Source organism: Triticum urartu, unplaced genomic scaffold (genome assembly GCF_003073215.2).
Source record: "Triticum urartu cultivar G1812 unplaced genomic scaffold, Tu2.1 TuUngrouped_contig_6045, whole genome shotgun sequence".
Lineage (NCBI taxonomy): Eukaryota > Viridiplantae > Streptophyta > Magnoliopsida > Poales > Poaceae > Triticum > Triticum urartu.
Genome location: NW_024116772.1, coordinates 2700 through 25116, shown reverse-complemented (window position 1 = coordinate 25116; position 22417 = coordinate 2700). Strand labels below are relative to the sequence as shown.

Below are 22417 nucleotides of genomic sequence, written 5' to 3'. Positions count from 1 at the left end.
AGTGTTCTCAAATCTATAAAGACTCAATCCGATAAGATAACTTCAAAGGGGAAACTCAATTCACTACAAGAGAGAAGAGGGGGAGGAGAAACATATGATCCAACTATAATAGCAAAGCTACATCAAGATCGTGCCAAATCAAGAACACGAGAGAGAGAGAGAGATCAAACACATAGCTACTGGTACATACCCTCAGCCCCGAGGGAGAACTACTCCCTCCTCGTCATGGAGAGCACCGGGATGATGAAGATGGACACCGGAGAAGGATTTCCCCCTTAGGCAGGGTGCCGAAATGGGTCTACATTGGTTTTCGGTGGCTACGGAGGCTTTTGGGGGGGCAACTCCCGATCTATTGTGCTCCTGGTTGTTTTTAGGGTATATGGAGATATATAGGGGGAAGGGGGCCCCACGAGGCGGGGGGGCGCGCCCTAAGGGGGTGGGCGCGCCCCCACCCTCGTGGCCAGCTCCCGTATCTTCTGATGTAGAGTCCAAGTCTATCTGGTGGCTTTCCTTCCAAAAATAACTTCTCCAGTTGATTTCGTTCCGTTTCGACTCCGTTTGATATCCCTTTTCTTCGAAACACTTAAATAGGCATAAAACAACAAATCTGGGCCGGGCCTCCGGTTAATAGGTTAGTCCCAAAAATAATATAAAGTGGATAATAAAGCCCAATATTGCCCAAAACAGTAGATAATATAGCATGGAGCAATCAAAAATTATAGATACGTTGGAGACGTATCAACCACCTTGTCGATCGCTTCCGCCAACAGAGGTACGATGAGGGCAGTGTTGTCCTCAGTAGAGATAAGGGCATCAGGAGCCCCCAGATTAGGGGAGATGCAAAAACCATAGGAAGGCACAATAGGGAGAAGGGACAAAAAGAAAGGGTAAATATGATTCTGGATGATGGTTGGGTCAGCCCCCACCTTCCCATTGTTAATAAGTCTAAGAATTGAGCACCTCCTACGCCTCCCATTGGCAATAGAAAATAAGTACGCCGTGATAGCATCACCTTGAAGCATCCAGGACAACCTCCTGCGTTGCTGCGAGTACACTTCACCCTACCGGTGGATATGGAGAAGAACCTTTTCTAACTCAGACCTATGAGCCCAACCAGCAAAATCAAGCCCACCCGAGTTCGCAAGGAAGTCAATGGCCTTGATGCTATTCAGAATTAGATCTTTCTCCCTATGGTTGTCGGCAGCATGGTTCATGCCCCAACCTTTCAAAAATCTACGCAGATTAGAGGCACAGAAAATCCAATCATCCAGAGGACCAAAGGAACGGTGACTAGACAAAAGGTGGAAGGAAATTTTGTTCAGCGCCAGCGGGATGAACCCGTCCACCAAGAGCCAAGAGGAATCAAATCTAAAATGGTGAGAAGGGGCAGAGGCGCGTGATCACTGCCAATGTGAGATTCAATGATGAGGGAGGACCTAGGAAAGGTGATATACCATTCAAGAGAGATGGGCACCATGTCTAGCACCGACCTAACTAGACCCGGCTTATGGTTGGACCACGTGAATCGAGCACCAACTCTATGCAACCCCCTTAGAGAAAAAATAATGATGAAATCATTAAAACCTTCAACCCTAGACATGAGAAATTCGAGTTGTTCATGTCCCATGGAAACCTTCAGCACTAGCATCATGGCGTACTTGTGTTGTCCGCCACTACTCGAACACGACAAGTGGTGGTGGTCGGTGTGGTCTTCCTGCTTCCTTCCATGGTGGAGGGGAGGGCTCTTAATTCTACGAATAAGTGTGTTGCTTCTCCAGGGCGAGCTGTTTTGATGATCCCCTCCTATTTTCTCTGCATGGTGGTGATGACCTATGAGTGGATGACATGTCTCGCCGTGGCCCCATTTCATGGGGTGGTGTCTGGTAAGATCTAAGCTTTCTACGAGTTTGGTGTCTTGGCTTGAGCCAAATGAGGTCCTCCGTCTCTTCCTTGGCCACCGATGCCATCAAGTGACGAAGAATCAATGGAGATATGGATTATTGGAAGTGATAAATGGAATTGGAGCACATACTAGACACAGAGGTTCTGGAAGACCTAGGGTGCCCACAGTGGTCGGAAGTTAGGCTCCTTCGATGATCCATCCTTCTTTATGGTCAAACGCCAGTCCTTTTCCTCCCGATCAAGATGCCTAAGGGGAGGGGGGCAGTTCTACTTCTATAAGGGCTCCAGACATGGTGCCATGGAGATTTCGTCGACCCAAGTGGCCTCATCCCAGGCGTCAGCGAGATGGAAATCCATAAGGTACTATGATGGGATTCGGTTGTCCGGTTCTCCTGGGATCTGCTTTGTAAGAGGGTGTCGTGGAGGAGCACGATCACCTATGGGACCAAGAGGCCCCGTTGTGGTTCTGTGGGGGACGATCACATTGTACAAAGAGCAGAGGCAGCAGGGCAGCGCGACGAGGACAACTCTCTTTTACCCAGGTTTGGGCTGCTGAGCAGCGTAAAACCCTACTCCTGCTTTGGTGGATTGATATGTAGGAACACGAACACACGGAGCGCTCAAGCCCGGCAAGGGTGCCTCGGGGAGAGCAGCTATGCGCGTGCAAGTGTTGAGGGATCAAAAGTTTGAACCCTTTGCTAGGTTGCCTCGGGCCTCCTTTTATAGCTTAGGGGGCGACCACAGTGGCAAAATAGTCATTATAGTATGATTAGATAGCTAACAGTGCTATCATACCTAACTCTGGCATTTAGGACAAACTGAATTAAATGCACCGCTAGGTGTCATGTGGAGAGGTAGCCCCGGCAAGGTTTCTCCACCGCTTTCCTAGCTGTTGGGGAATGTAGTATTTCAAAAAAATTCCTACGATCACGCAAGATCTATCTAGGAGATGCATAGCAACAAGACAGGAGAGTGTGTCCACGTACCCTCGTAGACCGAAAGTGGAAGCGTTTAGTAAAGCGGTTGATGTAGTCGAACGTCTTCACGATCCAACCGATCCAAGCACCGAACGTACGACACCTCAGTGTTCAGCACACGTTCAACACGATGACGTCCCTCGAGCTCTTGATCCAGTTGAGGACAAGGGATAGTTCCCTCAGCACGACGGCGTGGCGACGGTGATGATGAAGTTACCGGCGCAGGGCTTCACCTAAGGACTACGACGATATGACCGAGGTGTTGAACTGTGGAGGGGGGCACCGCACACGGATAAGAGCTTGTCAGTTGTGCTATTGGGGTGCCCCCTGGCCACGTATATAAAGGAGGGAGGGATAGAGGAGGCCGGCCAGGCGGGGCGCGCTAGGGGGGAGTCCCACTTGGACTCCTAGTCCAAGTAGGATTCGCCCCCCACCCCTTTTCCTTTCTTCCACCGGAGGGAAATGAAGGAGGGGGGAAGGAGAAGGAAGGAGGGGGCTGCGCCCCCACCCCTTGTCCAATTTGGTTTGGGCACGGGGGAGGCACGCGCCACCTCGTGGCCCTTCTTCCCTCTCTCCACTAAAGCCCATTAAGGCCCATTAACTTCCCCCGGGGGTTCCAGTAACCTCCCGGTACTCCGGAAAAATGCCCGAACTAATCGGAACCATTTCGATGTGCAAATGCAACCTTCCAATATATGAATCTTTACTGATGAAGATATGTACCTAGGGTAGGGTCATAGGCCTGACCTAGACACCCTCCCCTAGGACATCACCTTAAAACCAGAAGCATTCGAAGAGGAGTCATCATCCACTCGACCATGAGGACTTCCACTCGGAAGACTTGAAGTCACTCGACCGCAGAGACTGTCACTCGACCACTAGAAGGTCTAAGGTCGCTCCAGACCACAACAGTCAGACATCACCTCATAGCTTTAATGGTCATTATGTCTCTTTATTTACTAGCGTTACCAGTAATGTCTACCCTTTAATGTACCTTAAACCCTTTGTAACGTGGGCCGGCTGGGGTCCTGGCGCACTCTATATAAGCCAGCCCCCTCCACAGGCACAGGGGTTCGCATCTTTTGTAAACTCACACACACATATAATCCAGTCGACCGCCTCAGGGCACCGAGATGTAGGGCTGTTACTTCTTCCGAGAAGGGCCTGAACTCATAAAACTCGTGTGTACAACTACTTATAGCTAGGATCTTGCCTCCTCATACCTATCCCCATTCTACTGTCAGTCTTAGAACCACGACAGTTGGCGCCCACCGTGGGGCAGGTGTCTTAGCAGTTTATTGGAGAAGTTGCGATTCTTCCGATTCCCATCATCATGGTTTCCGGCGGAGGATTGGCTGAAGGCCGCGAGATCCGTCTCGGCGCGCTCATCTTCATCGCCGACAACTCCACTTGGCTGCACGAGGCTCCACTCGACGTCGAGGCGCTCCCCGTCTGCGGGGCAACGCACTTCCGCGCCTGCGTCCGCGGTGTCCTTCTTCGACAGCTGTCGACTCAGTATCTGTCGGCTCCTACGACATCCTCGCTTCCCCTTGTTCGCCGGTGCCAGCGATCCAGTCGGTCCGGTGGGTGAGGCATGTGGTGGCCCGCCAATCGGCCACCCCAGAAATCGTGGAGATCGAGCCTGATGAAACTCTGTACAGCCTGTTCGACCTATCGACTGGCTCCGTCGAGACTGCATCCGAGTGCGACAGCAGCGACCCTGCGGCGGAAGTTTTGATGGTCAATGGACCCCGTAGTCCTCCTGGCTTCACCCGTGAAGATGGTGATGGCGTCGGCGACCCATCACATGCCCACGAGGAGTACTGCCCTGAGCCCCTCGCTTCGTAGTGGAGGGAAGAGCTTCGGCGCCGTAACATGGATGCACTTCACACTCCTATCATTGGAGAAACCCCCGATGCCCAGGCCTTGGAGGAGGCGCGCCCGGCCAACTTGGCTGAGCGCACTCGACTAGAGAACCTCTAGCGCGCACTCGACGAGTGTGCTCGGCAGCGAATTCCTGAATCCATTCGATGACAACTTTTTCCGCCTCCGACTCAGGTATACCGAACTCCGATCCAGAATCTCACAGCTGCAGCTCAAATAGCAGAGTCAATTCAACCTTCCCAGTCAGAAGCTGGCCGAGGTTTGATGCAGATCCGGGCTTTGCTCCGGGCAGCGGGAGAACATAATACAGGAGTATCTCAGTCACGAAATAGGATTCATAGCAGATCTATGGTGGCAGACACTGTCCAATCTGCTCACAGCCCAAGATCGCCTCCACGGCGTGAGGAACGTGTGCACCGGCAAGATCAGTACAGGAACCGCGAGCAGTATGATCATCGACTCGACCACGATGACCATCGTCCAGTGCCCATGCCTCCTCCAAGGAGTGGGTCATACGTGCCTCGACGGCAAGATGACAGGCGCCCCCATAGCGGCGAACGAAGAATTCCAGTCGACCCCAGAGAGCCAGGCTTTGATGCAAGATCTATCCTCGTTCAAGGTCTGGTGGATAGGAACAGGGCTCACAGAGAAGGCCACGATAGAGATCATTCGACTGGAAGCAGGGTGCACGTTTCAGGACCCGAGTGTTTCAGCAGAGCCATCAGAGCAGCAGTGATTCCTACCAACTTCAGGTTGGTGACTGGAGTCAGCAAGTTCACCGGTGAGTCCAAGCCAGACACTTGGCTTGAGGACTACTGAGTGGCTGTGCAGATTGGTGGCGGCAATGATGATGTGGCTATGAAGCACCTCCCCTTGATGTTGGAGGGCTCAGCCAGAGCATGGTTGAATCAGTTGGCTCCTGGCAGTTTATATAGTTGGGAGGAACTTGCTCGAGTGTTTGTTAGGACCTTTGAAGGCACTTGCAAAAGGCCGGTAGGGTTGACAGAATTGCAGTGTTGTGTCCAGAAAACGAATGAAACCTTGAGGGATTATATCCAAAGATGGATCACGTTGCACCATACAGTGGAGAATGTGTCAGATCACCAAGCAATTTGTGCCTTCAAGGAAGGCGTTAAGTATCGGGAGTTGAATCTGGAATTCGGTCGAACAGGAGATATGACTCTGATGACTCGGATGATGGAGATTGCCACCAAATATGCCAATGGTGAAGAGGAAGACCGACTCCGGAGTGGCAAGCACAAAACAGTCGCCCAGGAAACCGGAGGAGGGAATTCCAGTCGGAAACAAAAGCGAAAGGCTGAACCAGCTACTCCTTGTGAAGCTTTAGCTGTTACCCAAGGAAAGTTCAAAGGAAAGCCCAAGGGGCCCTGGGCTCCCAAAAAAGTTAAGGATAAAGATGGGAATGATGTGTTGGACTTACCATGCCATATTCATACCAAAAAAGATGAAGAGGGGAACATCATTTACCCTAAACACACCACTCGATAGTGTCGTTTCCTTATCCAGCAGTTCCGAGAGAAAAACCCAAGGAGAAGGAAAAGGAGTCGGACGGAGGTGAGGATAGGGAGGAAGATGATGATGGTTTTCCCAATGTCAATTCCACACTGATGATTTTTGCTGATGTTGAAAGCAAAAGTCGGTTGAAAGTTATTAACATGGAAGTAAACATGGTTGCTCCTGCAACACCCAGTTATCTGAAGTGGTCTTAGACAGCCATCGCATTCGACCAGTCAGACCATCTAGCTCATATAGCCACCCCTGGGAGGCAAGCACTGGTGGTCGACCCAGTAGTTGAAGGCACTCGACTGACTAAAGTGCTGATGGATGGTGGCAGTGGCCTGAATATCCTTTATGCTGAAACCTTGAAGGGAATGGGCATTCTGATGTCCAAGATTAGTGAAAGCAACATGAGTTTCCATGGCGTTATTCCTGGCAAGAAAGCTCAGTCACTCAGCCAAATCGTGCTTGATGTGGTTTTCGGTGATTCCAAGAATTACCGCAAGGAAAAGTTGACATTTGAGGTAGTGGATTTCAAGAGTGCTTACCATGCTATTCTGGGTAGGCCCGCTTATGCACGTTTTATGGCTCGACCATGTTACGTGTATCTCAAATTGAAGATGCCCGGTCCTAAAGGAGTAATCACCGTCACTGGCAATCGGCAGAAGGCGGAAGAGTGCTTTCAAAAGGGCTGAAAAATTGCCGATGCACAAATGGCAGTAGTAGAACTGCAAGAGTATCAGAAGAATGCAGATCCGAGTGATTTGCTGTGAGCCAAGAAGCCTACCACAGATTCTGCATTTCAGTCGTCCGGTGAAACAAAGCCGATTCATATTCACCCGACTAACCCCAATGCTGCTCCGACCCATATCTCAACAACACTCGACAGCAAATAGGAAGAAGCGCTCATCGAGTTCCTCCGTGAGAACTGGGACAACTTGCATGGAAACCTTCTGACATGCCAAGTGTACCCAGGGGACTGGCTGAGCATCGTTTGCGAGTCGACCCAAAAGTAAAACCAGTCAAGGAACATCTCCGACGGTCCGCCGTCCAGAAGAGAAAAGCAATCGGCAAGGAAGTGGCTCGGCTCCTAGCAGCTGAGTTCATCCATGAAATCTACCACTCCGAATGGCTCGCCAATGTTGTCATGGTCCCCAAGAAGGACGACTCACTTCGCATGTGCATTGACTTCAAGCATATCAACCGGGCCTGCCCGAAAGATCATTTCCCTCTCCCCCGCATCGACCAAATTGTCGACTCAACTGCGGGGTGTGAGTGTGTGTCTTTTTTGGACGCCTATTCCGGGTACCATCAGATCCGACTGTATGGTCCCGATGAGATAAAAACGGCTTTCATCACTCCATTCGGATGCTTTTGTTATGTCACTATGCCATTCGGCTTTAAGAACGCCGGAGCCACATTCATGAGGATGATCCAGAAGTGTCTGCTCACTCAAATCATTCGGAATGTGGAAGCATACATGGATGACATTCTGGTCAAGTCACGTAAAGGTTCCTACCTGTTGGCTGACCTTGCTGAAACCTTTGCCAATCTCAGAAGATATGATATCAAGCTTAATCCATCAAAATGCACATTCGGAGTTCCTGGCGGAAAGTTGCTCGGTTTCCGCGTTTCCGAACGAGGGATCGACGCTAACCCAGAGAAAGTTGGTGCTATACTTCGGATGAAACGCCCTGTGCGTGTGCACGATGTCCAGAAGCTTACTGGTTGTTTGGCCGCCTTGAGTCGATTCATTTCTCGCCTCGGTGAAAAGGCATTGCCTCTTTACTGACTGATGAAGAAGTCTGATAAGTTCGAGTGGCCTCCCGAAGCTGACGCAGCGTTTGCAGAGCTCAAAGCCCTGCTTTCCACCCAGCCGGTGCTTGCTGCGCCAATCAACAAAGAGCCTTTACTACTTTATATTGCAGGCTTGCAGCCACTGGACAAGTTGTCAGTACAGTACTCACGGTCGAGCGGGAAGAAGAAGGAAAAGCCTATAAAGTTCAGCGCCCAGTATATTATGTTTCTGAAGTTCTGACTCCGTCGAAGCAAAAATATCCACATTATCATAAGCTTGTTTATGGGATTTACATGACCACGAAGAAAGTTGCACACTACTTCTCTGATCATTCCATTACAGTCGTTAGCGACGCTCCATTATCAGAGATTCTGAACAATAGAGACACAACTGGTCGAGTGGCAAAGTGGGCGATTGAACTCCTTCCCCTGGACATAAAATTTGAGGCAAAGAAGGCCATCAAGTCCCAAGCAATAGCTGATTTCCTTGCCGAGTGGATCGAACAACAACTTCCGTCCCAAATCCACTCAGAGCATTGGACCATGTTCTTCGATGGGTCCAAGATGCTGAATGGTTCCGGTGCTGGGGTGGTGTTGGTATCCCCCCGCGGTGACAAACTCAGCTATGTTCTCTAGATTCACTTTGACTCCTCCAACAATGAAGCCAAATATGAGGCACTTCTGTATGGGTTGCGCATGGCCATTTCACTCGGCGTCCGTCGCCTCATGGTCTATGGCGACTCAGATTTGGTGGTCAGTCAAGTAATGAAGGAGTGAGATGTCAGAAGCCCAGCTATGACTGGTTATTGCAATGCGGTGAGAAAGCTAGAAAAGAGATTTGAGGGATTAGAGCTCCATCACATCCCTCGACTGAAAAATCAAGCGGCCGATGATCTGGCAAAGATAGGCTCAAAGAGAGAAGCCATTCCCAGCAATGTTTTCCTGGAGCATATTCATACACCTTCAGTTCAAGAAGATCCCTTCACTGAAGAGCCCCCACAGCCGAGGAGTGCCCCCGATCCGACTGAAATCGAGATTCCAGCCATGGTCGACTTGATCATGGAAGTTTTGGTCATCACCCCCGATTGGACAGTACCATATATTGCACACATTCTTAGAAGGGAACTTCCAGAAGATGAAGAAGAGGCTCGACAGATCGTCCGTCGATCTAAAGCCTTTACTATGATAAGAGGACAGTTGTTTAGAGAAAGTGTGACTGGAGTTTGCCAGAAATGTATAACGCCTGAAGAAGGTCGAGTGATCCTCAATGACATCCACTCGGGGACCTGTGGTCATCATGCCTCCTCTCGGACCATTGTGGCCAAGCATACCGAGCGAGATTTTACTGGCCATGGGCAAATGAGATGGCACAAGAAATAGTCGACAGATGTGAAGGTTGCCAGTTTTACTCCAAGATGTCCCACAAGCCTGCGTCGGCCCTGAAGACCATTCCACTTGTCTGGCCCTTTGCTGTTTGGGGATTGGACATGGTTGGACCTCTGAGGACTGGTAGGAGTGGATTCACTCATGTGCTTGTAGCAGTCGACAAGTTCACCAAGTGGATTGACGCCAAGCCTATCAAGAACCTTGATGCCAGCACTGCTGTCCGCTTCATCAGAGAGATAACATTCAGATATGGTGTTTCACACAGCATCATCACTGACAACAGATCAAACTTCGACTCTCATGAGTTCAGAACTTTCTGTGCTTCACAAGGTACTCGAGTCGACTATGCCTTAGTTGCCCATCCCCAGTCGAATGGACAAGCTAAAAGAGCAAATGGTTGATTCTCAAAGGATTGAAACCCCGACTGATGCGTGACCTCAAACACGCAGAAGGAGCCTGGGTCGACGAACTTCCATCAGTATTGTGGGGATTGAGGACAACTCCCAATCGGTCTACTGGCAGAACCCCGTTTTCTTGGTTTATGGAGCTAAAGCTGTACTTCCGAGTGACTTGCTCCACAATGCGCCTCGAGTCGAGCTTTTCTCAGAGGAAGAAGCAGAACAAGCACGACAAGATGCAGTTGATCTCTTGGAAGAAGAAAGAGAGATGGCCTTGATACGATCAACCATCTATCAGCAAGACCTACGTCGATTCCATGCCAAAAACGTGAGGGGTCGAGCATTTCAAGAGGGAGACTTGGTTCTTCGAGTGGATCAGCAGAAACCACACAAGCTTGCTCCTTCTTGGGAAGGCCCCTTCCTTGTCACTAGAGTGCTCCACAATGGAGCGTACCACCTCTACGACGTCGAGCACAAGAAAGACGAGTCGCGCACTTGGAATGCGGAGCTGCTCCGCCCCTTTTATACCTAAACACTCAGTCTGTTGAGATGTAATAAGAAGCACCTTTGTAGTTTGTTTATCAAAGACAAGAGTTTTTAGAATCTTATGAAAATGATTGTCGATTGCTTACATTTGTTTCTGAAATCCCCCAGTGGGTGGCTTAACTGCGAATCCGTTTCGCCTAAGTTGAAAAAATCCTACCGAGTGATGAGCAAGCCTCTCACTCGAGGGCTTAGCTGCAGTCCAGTACTCGCCTAAGTTGAAAAAATCCTACGGAGTGATGAGCAAGCCTCTCACTCGAGGGCTTAGCTGCAGTCCAGTACTCGCCTAAGTTGAAAAAATCCTACGGAGTGATGAGCAAGCCTCTCACTCGAGGGCTTAGCTGCAGTCCAGTACTCGCCTAAGTTGAAAAAATCCTACCGAGTGATGAGAAAGTCTCTCACTCGGGGGCTTAGCTGCAGTCCAGTACTCACCTAAGTTGAAAAAAAAATCCTACCGAGTGATGAGCAAGCCTCTCACTCGGGGGCTTAGCTGCAGTCCAGTACTCGCCTAAGTTTCAAAAATCCTACCGAGTGATGAGCAAGTCTCTCACTCGGCGGCTTAGCTGCATCCCAATGCTCTCCTAAGTTTCAAAAATCCTACCGAGTGATGAGCAAACCTCACACTCGGGGGCTTAGCTGCAGTCCAGTACTCACCTAAGCTGAAAAAACAATCCTACCGAGTGATGAGCAAGCCTCTCACTCGGGGGCTTAGCTGCAGCCCAGTGCTCGCCTAAGTTTCAAAAATCCTACTGAGTGATGAGCCAACCTCACACTCGGGGGCTTAGCTGCAGCCCAGTGCTCACCTAAGTTTCAAAAATCCTACCAAGTGATGAACAAACCTCACACTCGGGGGCTTAGCTGCAGCCCAATGCTCGCCTAAGTTTCAAAAATCCTACCGAGTGATGAGCAAACCTCACACTCGGGGGCTTAGCTGCAGCCCAGTGCTCGCCTAAGTTTCAAAAATCCGACCGAGTGATGAGCAAACCTCACACTCAGGGGCTTAGCTGCAGCCCAGTGCTCGCCTAAGTTCCAAAAATCCTACCGAGTGATGAGCAAACCTCACACTCAGGGGCTTAGCTGCAGCCCAATGCTCGCCTAAGTTTCAAAAATCCTACCGAGTGATGAGCAAATCTCACACTCGGGGGCTTAGCTGCAGCCCCGTGCTCGCCTAAGTTTCAAAAATCCGACCGAGTGATGAGCAAACCTCACACTCAGGGGCTTAGCTGCAGCCCAATGCTCGCCTAAGTTTCAAAAATCCTACCGAGTGATGAGCAAACCTCACACTCGGGGAGCTTAGCTGCAGCCCAGTGCTCGCCTAAGTTTAAAAACCCATCCCTATCCACAAGGACGACGAGGTGCAGGTCGAATGCAATCCTCTCCACGGAGCTGCGCTACAAGTACAATGTCCACTCCATCCCTATCCGCAAGGACGACGAGGTGCAGGTCGATTGCAATCCTCTCCATGGAGCTACGCTACAAGTATAATGTCCGCTCCATCCCTATCTGCAAGGACGACGAGGTGCAGGTCGACTGCAATCCTCTACTCAGAGTTGCGCTACAAGTACAATGTCCGCTCCATCCCTATCCGCAAGGATGACAAGGTGCATGTCGACTGCAATCCTCTCCACGGAGCTGCGCTACAAGTACAATGTCCGCTCTATCCCTATCCGCAAGGACGACGAGGTGCAGGTCAACTGCAATCCTCTCCATGGAGCTACGCTACAAGTACAATGTCCGCTCCATCCCTATCCGCAAGGACGACGAGGTGCAGGTCGACTGCAATCCTCTCCACGGAGCTGCGCTACAAGTACAATGTCCGCTCCATCCCTATCCGCAAGAACGATGAGGTACAGGCCGACTGCGATGTCCCCCTCAGAGTTGCATCTCAAAGAATATTCCGAGTGAAGAATAAGTTCCACTCAAAGATAAATGCAAGCGCATGCAGAAGATAATCCAAGATCAAATAAAATCTCAAAGGTCTCAGGACGAAGATAAAAGTACTCGGGCGTCGGACCCGAAAGAGTTTAACGGTTACAATAACCACTTGGCATACTGAGGCAAATTTAAAGCAAGTTTGAGTATCAAGTTGGTTCACTCAGCAGGAGGTGGACTAGCAGGCTCGACGAACTCGTCCAAGTCGATCCCGTCCGTGATCCGAGTGCCAGCAGCAATGAAAGTTTCCATGAAGGACTGGAAGTCGTGCCTTTCTGTGTTGGCGACCTTGATCGCCGCTAGCTTCTCTTCTCGAGCCTCTCTGTAGTGGACCCTGACCAGCGACAGAGCCACGTCAGCACCATAACGGGCGGAGGACTTCTTCCATTCCTACACTCGGCTAGGGACCTCATTGAGTCGAGCCATCAGAGACTCGAGATCATTCTGAAGTGTTTCCCTTGGCCAGAGCGATGAGTCAATGCGTGAAACTGCCACCTTCAGACGGGCAAGGTAACTTGTAACACTGAAGACGCGGGATTCCAGTCAAAGCACATTCATAGCAGCCTCATCGCCGACTGGAGAAAGGACAGGGTCCAATCCCGTCTCGATCCGTCCAGTCTCCTCTTCAAAGTTTTGGCAGAATTCTGCAGTCAAGGAGTTAATGAGTCGACTGGCCAGGACTAATCTGCAAATAGTAAAACAGTCGGATAAAAGGGGATACCTTTGATCATAAGAAAGAGCCTTTTGGCGAGAGCCTTCAAATAAGCTTCCAGATCGTTCCTCCTATGCATCATGCTTTCTAGCTGGTCAGTTAGAGCCACCTTATCTTTTTTTCAGACGAGTCGCCTCTCGATTGGATTCGGTGAGAGACGACTTCAGCTTGTTGATTTCTTCCTGTAGCGCTCCGACTGAAGCCAGTTTCTGGTCAGCAAGGGCAGCCTTCTCTTGAGCCTCCTTCTGCGCAGCTGCAAGGTCCAAGTCTTTCTTCTCCAGGGCCAGCTTCATTTTCTCTACAAAATTCACATTTAGATCAAACAGAAGAATGAAAAGATAACTTGAGAGATGGTCAAGATAAGCAATCGACAGGCCGTTACCTTCCGTACCAGCGACTTCATCTTGAGCCTTCTTTAAATTCTGTTGAGCCAACTCCAGATCAAGGTTGAGTTGCCTCTGCTTTTCCTCAAACTTGGCAAATTTGGAGATAAGCGAACAAGATTTCTACAGTAAGTAAAAGACATATCGATCGACGAGATCAAAGATTATTTACTTCCGAGTGAATAAATCTTCAAGACCACTCAGACCCCAGCCGACTGCCAGCAGTCAACTGCGGTCTCGGGGACTACACCCAGTGGGTGCACTTGGTGTGCCCCCACTGGTTCAGATTCCACTCGGCTGGTCTGCCCAGACCGAGTGGTGCACTTGGCGTGCTCCCACTGGTTTGGATTTCACTCGGCTGGTCCGCCCAGACCGAATAAAAAAAGAGAGAGTGCTCAGACCCCAGCCGACTGCCAGCAGTCAACTGCAGTCTCGGGGACTACACCCAGTGGGTGCACTTGGCGTGCCCCCACTAGTTCAGATTCCACTCGGCTGGTCTGCCCAGACCGAGTGCAAAAAAAAAAAGAGTGCTCAGACCCTAGCCGACTGCCAGCAGTCGACTGCGGTCTCGGGGACTACACCCAGTGGGTGCACTTGGCGTGCTCCCACTAGTTTGGATTTCACTCGGCTGGCCCGCCCAGATCGAGTGCACAAAATAGAAGAAAAGAGACGAAAAGTGCTCAGACCCCAGCCGACTGCCAGCAATCGACTGCGGTCTCAGGGACTACACCCAGTGGGTGCACTTAGCGTGCCCCCACTGGTTCAGATCCCATTCGACCAGACCGAGTGGAAGAGTGCAAATAATACAGATGACAAAACACCCAGTGGGTGTACAGATTCGAAGCAGACAATAAGAGATTGTGCGAAGGGAAATATTCAGGTAGCATATCCTACCAAGACAAGTTTAGTCAGAAGTCAAGTTCAGTCAGAAGTCAACTTACCTAGACATTGGCTCGAAGAGCCGCGCTGGCGTCATAAGCAACCTGACTATTGTCGTGCACCTCCTTCATCCGCTCCATCATTACACCAGCCTGACAGATAGCCTCCGCGGCGGCGTCCGACTGGCTTTCCGGAACATGATAGGTGGTGAAGACGGGTACAAACGGTCCAGACGCAGCAGCTTGGGGCTCCAAGGCATGAGGTTGGATGGCTGAAGAAAACACTGGTACAGTCGACGGTGCGGGGTGCTCACTCGACACTGGGACAACAAAGGTTACAAAGGCTCTACTCGCATCTTCGGGCCGTTGGACTGTTGGTTCTGTTGCTGGTTCCGACCGAGATATCCTGCCAGCTGTTGTTTTCTTGCTCTTCCTGGGCCTCAGTGGCACGTCCTTGTTGTCATCCGGAAGCTCAATGACATTGGGAGGGGCAGCAAAAAAGTCAGCCAACTCCAGATGAGTCACCAGAAGTTAATCGACCATACAATCAAGAACGAGATCACGAGGTTTATACCTGGATTGGAGGTGACCGCATCTTCCATGTCCTCATCTTCATACTGGCGAGTGGAAGTCCCAGAGGTAGTGGCACTACAAATTTCAGAGTTCAGTTGGTCATGTCTGACAAAATGAATCGACTCAAATCCAGATTCATACTAAAGCAAGAAATCAAGTCCAACTAATACCCGGAAGTAATGGGGATGGCCACTTTGATCTTCGGCAAGGCCTTTGGTGGTTTGGACGGCGTAGCTTTCGGTTGCTTCGACGCCTTTTCGGTTGGTGCTGGAGAAGACGTTCGAGGGCGCTTTGATGACTGCCCAGTCTGTGCGGTCGCCTTGCCGCGGGCACTTGCTGGATCGTGAGAAAGATTGGATCGTTTCTCCCTACGAGGAGGAGAGTCGACCTCTTCTTCATCACTCGGGTCGTCGCTGTCCTCGTCTTCCTTGTCGTCAGAGCGCCACTCGCCGCTCTCACCTCCACTCGCTTCTCCCTCTGGGTCCTGCTCCTGCTCCTCGTTGGGCATCGAGTACATCTCAGTCAGGGCCTAGAAGACAACAAACAAGACAAGAGACAGTCGGGTGACAGCAGACAACAACTTGATAAATCAAGAAAACACTCGACCATGTGGAGTCATACCTTGCCAGTCTCGTATGAGTTGTTGAGTGGAGGAATCCTCCGGGATCCCCTGGGGTTGTCTTTGTTGCCAGTGATACTCTTCAGCCTCCCTTCCAACATAGCATCATCGACCTCCTCTGGATGGATCCGAGTGGTGTCGTCGATGCCCGAATACATCCACATCGGATGGTCACGGGCTTGAAGTGGTTGGATGCGTCGCCTGAGGAAGACCTCCAACAGATCCATACCGGTTACACCATCACGAACAAGTTGAACTACTCGCTCGACTAGCACCTTCACTTGCACCTTCTCCTCTGGGATCACTTTCAAAGCAGAGGGCTTCTCCACTCGGGCCATGGAAAAGGGGGGAAGTCCAGTCGACTGACCTGGAGTCGGCTGGTCCTTGCAGTAGAACCAGGTCGACTGCCACCCTCGAACCAACTCAGGAAGGATCATGGTTGGGAAAGTACTCTTACTCCTCATTTGGATCCCAAGACCCCCGCACGTCTGAATCACTTGCGTTCTCTCGTCACTCGGGTTGGCCTTCTTGACCGACTGAGAACGGCAGGTGAATATGTGCTTGAAGAGCCCCCGGTGTGGCCTACAGCCCAGGAAGCTCTCGCACATGGACACAAAAGCAGCAAGATACACGATGGTGTTCGGGGTGAAGAGGTGGAGTTGCGCCCTGAAGAAGTTCAAGAAACCTCGAAAGAAAGGGTGGGGAGGCAAGGAAAACCCGCGGTCGACGTGAGTAGCGAGGAGGACGCGCTCACCCTCCTGTGGCTGCGGCTCGGTCTCGTTCCCCGGCAGTCGCGCCGATTCGTGGGGAATCAATCCCCCCTCGACCAGGTTGTCGATGTCGTCCTGGCGGATCATCGAGCGAATCCAGTCGCCCTGGATCCAGCCCGGCGGCAAGCCGACCTCGAAGAAGATCCACCCCGACCGGACTTCTTCCCCTTCGCCTTCGCCGTCGCCTTCTTCGCACGCTCCAACACCACCATCTTCTCCTTCCCCATGGCAGCGGATCGAGTTCGAACGGAGCGACGACGCTGAGAACGAAGGCAGTTGCGATGGAGAAAACAGAGGAGGAAGGGGAAGAATGGGAACACACTATGCGAAAAACCCCGTCCGACGCCTTATATGAAATCATTTCCGAGTGGCTGACTCGTGGCCCCAGGCGATCCGATCAAATCCCGCAACAGTCACGCACGCGCGATATGTGGCGAAAAAGGTGGCGCGGTGATCGAGGCGGCATGCCTAATCCGTCCCGATTACTGCGGCCTCCTCCGCCTGGCGTGCTTCTCAAAATTCGAATCCCACGAAATCCGCAGATAGCAGAACAACCCGTCAGACGGAGGATTTTTCCCATATCAACACTCGAAGCTTAACAATGAAAGTTCACTTGACAAAACCAAGAATGGATCAAGGCGACTGAACAAGCAGTTGAAGTCATCATGGATGTTCATTCGACCTCTAGACAAGACATTTCCAAAGCGCAAAAGCTGAATCGAAGAGGTTATCAACTCCTTCACTCGAACCCTGAACCATTCGGGGGCTAATAATGAAGATATGTACCTAGGGTAGGGTCATAGGCCTGACCTAGACACCCTCCCCTAGGACGTCACCTTAAAACCAGAAGTATTCAAAGAGGAGTCATTATCCACTCGACCATGAGGACTTCCACTCGGAAGACTTGAAGTCACTCGACCGCAGAGACTGTCACTCGACCACCAGAAGGTCTAAGGTCGCTCCAGACCACAACGGTCGGACATCACCTCATAGCTTTAATGGTCATTATGTCTCTTTATTTACTAGCGTTACCAGTAACGTCTTCCCTTTAATGTACCTTAAACCCTTTGTAACGTGGGCCGACTGGGGTCCTGGCGCACTCTATATAAGCCACCCCCTCCAAAGGCACATGGGTTCGCATCTTTTGTAAACTCTCACACACATATAATCCAGTCGACCGCCTCAGGGAACCGAGACGTAGGGCTATTACTTCTTCCGAGAAGGGCCCGAACTCGTAAAACTCGTGTGTACAACTACTCCATAGCTAGGATCTTGCCTCCTCATACCTACCCCCCATTCTACTGTCAATCTTTGAACCACGACATTTACCTCTCGACCATTTCGAGACTCCTCGTCACGTCCGTGATCTCATCTGGGACTTCGAACAACTTTGTTCATCAAATCACATAACTCATAATACAAATCATCATCGAACGTTAAGCGTGCGGACCCTACAGGTTCAGAACTATGTAGATATGACGGAGACACATCTCCGGTCAATAACCAATAGCGGAACCTGGATGCTAATATTGGCTCCTACATATTCTACGAAGATCTTTATCGGTCAAACCGCATAACAACATACGTTATTCCCTTTGTCATCGGTATGTTACTTGCCCGAGATTCGATCGTCGGTATCATCATGCCTAGTTCAATCTTGTTACCGGCAAGTCTCTTTACTCGTTCCGTAATGCATCATTCTGTAACTAAATCATTAGTCACATTGCTTGCAAGGCTCATAGTGATGTGCATTACCGAGAGGGCCCAGAGATACCTCTCCGATACGCGGAGTGACAAATCCTAATCTCGATCTATGCCAACTCAACAAACACTATCAGAGACACCTGTACAGCATCTCTACTCCTAATGGAGCAGTTCGTACGTAGTTCATTCATTGTCCTCCCTCGCCTCCCCATCGATCGGAACTCCCTCGCCTCACCCCACCTGATTTTTATTCCCGTGGGAGCCGGTAGAAAAAACAAAAAAAACTGCGTGACAAAACCTAATCCTTCCCACGATCACACCCCACCCATTTATCCTCTGCCGCCGTTCCCCACGGACGCCATGGCTGTCGCAGCCTCCCGATCTGCGACGCCGCCTACCACAGTCTCCACTCGCGCTGCGATGTCCGCGGTCTCCACTCAGATCAATCCGCCGTTGACCCCGTATCCTCCCTCCCGATGGGATCCGGCCTCCACCACTGTCCACGGGGCAACCGGATGTCGGGATCCACCACTCCTCGGCCGCCGATTAGCCTCCATGACCGCGCCTCGCCAATGCTTGCTTCCCCGCATCCTGCCCTTCATCGATATGGACTCATGCTCCTCGACCCCATAGTGCCGTGCTGGACGCGTGCTCCACAGCTGCACATCCCCTCCTCGTCGAGCCCTGGCGCAGACGCGTGGGTGTTGCTGTTCTGGTTGGTAATCGTCGTTCAGTGAACATTGTATTTCCGATGTTTTTCACTACTCAGCTTTTCTTTTTCACTGTCAGATGTCCTACCTGTGCAGGCATGAACACACCTATCAGATGTCCTACTCCTACCTGTGTAGGCACGAACACATGTATATGAATGATTAATGGCTGCTGCCTTGAACCATTAGCACATTAGTGTTGCCTGCGTTGATCAAACGTTTGCCCTGTATAGCCTGCTCATCATCGACGGCGGCGGCAAGATAAGCAGGCTCGAGATAATCGCGCTGCTCCACTCGCTCGGGGTCTGTGCGCACGGGACGAGATCAGCTTGGTGATGGTAAATGCACCGTCAAGTTCGACGGGGTCGCCCTCTCCTTCGCAGCTTCTCCTCTAACCTTGTCCCTCCTCCATCTCCGTCGACCACTAGCAGGTCGCCGAGGCCTTCCACGCATTTGACCAAGACAACAGCGGATACATCTGAACTGCCCAGCTCGTGTGCTCCATGATGGCATTACAAGTGGCTGGAGGAATGGTGTATGCTCACAAGGTGCGTGATCCTTCTATCAAATTCTGGCTATATGTGCATGGCCTCATTGGTACTAATTTAGCTATACTTGGGTTTCTATACGCCAAGTTGTTTCACCCAGACAAGAATCCCACAAAACTTAATGTGGTCTGGAAGTTTCAGGTACTTCATTCTCCTCTGCTATATTGCGTCGTGTGCTCCACGCCTGTGCCTTCTGATTCAGGAGTGCCCAGTGACAAAATGTGTTATATTTGTAGAGTCGATGCTGTTTAAAAATGGTTTCCACGCAATGGTTTCCAGTTATGTGAAACCAAGCCACTGATGGAGCTACAGAGGAAGTTCAGGGGGGCAAATGATAAAACATCTAGACTTGAGGGGGGCAAATACTAGATTTATACTTATCTACACCCTCTAAAAGTATTTAAGTGTGAATACTATATTTTGTTATAACACACAGGAAACCCAAGGTTTGAGGCCAGAGATTTACCTTGGATGTTGCATGTGCATTACTTACTTTAGCTAATCGTCCTACCGTCGGGCTTTTAGTTGAAATTCACTTTATTTCTTGTAATGACATTTCAGGGATAATACGATCGACCCAATAGTTAGCTTTGGGATGCTTTTTGGGGTCGACTCATGAAGATGATGGCTAGCTTGCACCAACATTTGTAGCTTCTGTATAAATGATTCAGATAGTCTACAAGCAAGGGAAATGATTATAGGGAATAAATAGGTACGCTGCTTCCATAGTACCCAGTTATTGCATTGTGAGCAAACTTGCTTGTGCGCCATGCCAACAATGACATGTGGATGAACATGCAGCTCAACGACGGCGATTCAAGCACCGATGCGGGTGACCTAGCCATTTGACGCCACCGACTCGACCTACGCAAGCGGCATCACGGAGGGCATGGAGCTCCTGGCCTCCCAAGGACGCCGCCGGGCTCGTCTCGTTAGCCCGCCATGGTTGCAATATAGAAACCCTTAATGACACGTGTCCCTTTTTCCCTCCGCGTTGCTTCTGTGTATCAAAACCCTAGAAAACTCCTCTCCAAACACGCGATCGATTCCGTTCATATACATCTGATGGTTTAACAAAGATGCAACAAATTTCATTTTGTAGTTTTGCCTGTGGAGGTGATTGTCATTGAAAAGCATACTTTTTTGAATGGATGTTACTTGCCAACTCGGATGCCTCTTTATATTTTTAAAATTGTTCGTAAACCATGGGTGCGACTTCATTGTTTGCAAAACATGGATTAGACTTATTTCGGCATTGGTAGTGTGGAAATTGACATGGGATGCACTATACTGTTGCTTGTTCTTTGGCCAATCCTAAACATAATTCTCTATTTTTTATGTGTCTCTATGTTGAACTCGTACGGGGTTTCTTAGTATGTAGGGATAATAATATGCAAATTCAGTGATACATACGCAGAATGTTTGTTTGTTCTCTTTAAGTAATTATACAGATCAACAATATTAAATATTAGATGACACATTGGCCACATCATCCAGTAAAAGTGTTAACCCTAATAAATCAAGGACGGATGCTGATTCTAGACATTGGTAGAAGCTAATAAGTTACATCCTTGAGTAATACAAGAGAATTAATATTTCGATGTAGGTAAACCTATCCAGCACGGTACACAAGCTCTTGTTAGTTGCACTATATTAGAATTTTAACTTCCCAGATTCGATTTTTTTGTACCGAAGCTAAACCTATCCAGCGTGTTTGACCTGAAGGAACTGACATGGTTGTCAAAAAGACTAGAGGTAAATTGCTTGGTACTTACACTGTTATGTTACTGCTATTAGTCATTGCATGTGAAAAAATGTAATGAATAGACCCTTATGTTTCAAGGTATGTATTTACTGATATTTTTTTAGTACTTTCTTGCGAGCGTGTAGTTTTAAAAAGAACAACACAAAGAACACATAATTCATGACACAACTTTGGATATCAGTATAAAAGGTTTTGCCGTGGAGTTTTATGCGCCATACTTTTGCGGCTTTTATTGTGTCCTTTGTTATATTCTTTTTTATTAGAACTAAAAGTTAGCATGCCGGAAATGTGGGTTTAAGCCCTGGCCGTCTTCAGTTGACAAAATTACCCTACTTTTTGTATCACATTTGGAGGATCTGTCATTTTGAGAAAGTCATTATCTCAACTGCAACCAGGCAGTTTGGCCAAAGATGTAGGATGATCTAGTTCTTTTGGACTCCAATTTTTTGGATTGGTACTTTTGAATTTCTTTCGTAAACGAATGTGGAGAATGGGAGAGGATCTGCAGTTATAAAAATTTGTGCATGGAGTTTTTTTAAGATCCTATTGTTGTTTGTCTTTTTCCACTGTAACTGTTCACTAATTATGAAATGATTTTTCTTTCTTTTGGATTGATTGGACTGTCCGACAAGTGGATTCGTGGGACTATCTGAGAAGATGAAACAACTAACAGTTGTTTTACAACAGGACAATTGCTCCTGAGAGGTGGAACACTTGGATGGTGGGTACATTAAAGCAGATCAAGTCTCTGAGGCCCTCATGATGACATGGAGCAATCTTAAAGGAGAGTCTACGATATGAAGTTTGGTCTTAAAAGGAGAGTCTACGATATGAAGTTTGTGTTTGAGTCAAATACTATTGGGCAGATAGGTCTCCTTATGTTGACAACACTGAAATGGAGAATGCAGGTCATGTTGTCATCCTCTTTGGATAAATTTGGTTATGGAACCCCTTGAGGTCAAACACTAAGCTTGCGGTGTGCTGAGAACAAAATGTTGCCATTATCAAATGTTCCATTAACATTATCTATCATATTTAATTATTTGTACGTTGTTGCCCGTAGCAACGCACGGGCACTCTACTAGTATTTATAATCACCCAGTTACATTGTGATGTTTGATAGCACACAAGGTGTTCCTTCGGTATTCGGGAGTTGCATAATCTCATAGTTAGAGGAACATGTATAAGTCATGAAGTAAGCAATAGCAATAAAACTAAACGATCATTATGATAAGCTAACGGATGGGTCTTGTCCATCACATCATTCTTTAATGATCTGATCCCGTTCATCAAATGACAACACATGTCCATGGTCAGGAAACTTCACCATCTTTGATTAACAAGCTGGTCAAGTAGAGGCATACTAGGGACACTCTGTTTGTCTATGTATTCACACATGTACTAAGTTTCCGGTTAAT

The 22417-nt window shown here is 49.3% G+C and overlaps 1 pseudogene; it reads left to right on the top strand.

The window, feature by feature from the left end:
* The first annotated feature begins 18202 nt into the window (after positions 1–18202).
* On the top strand, positions 18203–22024 carry LOC125530065 (annotated as a pseudogene).
* The last annotated feature ends 393 nt before the right edge of the window (positions 22025–22417 follow it).